The sequence below is a fragment of the Sinocyclocheilus rhinocerous genome, unplaced genomic scaffold (genome assembly GCF_001515625.1).
Source record: "Sinocyclocheilus rhinocerous isolate Xijiao unplaced genomic scaffold, SAMN03320098_v1.1 scaffold1347, whole genome shotgun sequence".
NCBI lineage: Eukaryota > Metazoa > Chordata > Actinopteri > Cypriniformes > Cyprinidae > Sinocyclocheilus > Sinocyclocheilus rhinocerous.
The window spans coordinates 5,199-6,438 of NW_015647043.1; positions in this window are offsets into that span (position 1 = coordinate 5,199).

Sequence of the window (1,240 nt, forward strand, 5' to 3'; positions counted from 1 at the left end):
GAGGAGTGACGACAGTGTCGGACGAGAGAGGACCAGGCCTGGAGTTTATTTTGTGTTTTGTGAGCGGCAGTCGTCCACGAGGGGCTGCCGCTTTACTTTCGTTTTGTTCAAGTTTATCCTCAAAAAATCCTTAATGTTCGCCAGGTCCCGCCTCCTTCTTCCCGATCTACAAACTACGTTACAAACGTTTTATAAAAACATTACACAATCTCAGGCCTCAATAAAATCCTTATAACATTCTCCTAATGTGGCTGAGAGAATGTTCTTCCTTTGTTATCTTGAAACATTATGCCAATGTTTTATTGAGAACATTATATAATCTGTTACATCAACAACATCCTCAAAACATCCTCAAAATGTTGCAGGTAAAATGTTCTAGCTTTGTTTACACTTAACATTTTAGGAACATTATCTGAAATGAAAAACATTCTTAAAACATTTTTTGAACATTACATTCAAATGTTTTCTCTAAAACATCAACCAATCCCGTACGGAATGTTAGCCAAAGTTATGAGAACATTCCCTGTTAGCTGGGTCCCATGGGTCCCATGAGTAATTTCATTTTAATGGCAATGAATAAATCCTTTTCATCAGCATTAAAGTGAAATAACTGAAATAACTGGTAGGAGCCTGATGTAAATGCTCATGTTGGAAGAAAATGTCAGGCAGCACTTCAAATGTAAAATGAAGTCTTGAAAAACTGAACAAAATCGAGATATAAACTTTTCTTTGAATTAAGTTGATTTTTCTTACCCCATTTGCAGATTTCTTTGGTGGTTTCAATCATAAACTTACTTAATTATGACCAATTACACAGAAAACAAGACTATTGTACATTTTATTGTATATTTAATGTACTTTGCTTCTCAAGTTAATGCATCCTGATTTAAGACAAAAGTCTTGAATTTACCCTTAAAAACGTTATGGCTTTTGAATGACAGCATTTCAGTTAATATTTTATGGTTCTCTCACCATATTATATCAAAATAAAATGATCTCAGTTATAACGCAACAAGTCATGAAGACATTAAAAAGCATAAACATCACCATTCATAACTTTTTTTTTCTTTTCTAAGTCAGTTTTTTAAACATTTCTAGTAAACAATTATTTGCTGTTATACTTTTAAGGGAATGACAGTCTCATATGCAAGATTTATTGTCTTCCCATTTATATGGCCAAAAGGTTAGCTGGAATTATAATAGCGTGTAATATAAATCAGTAGAATCTTATAACAGTACA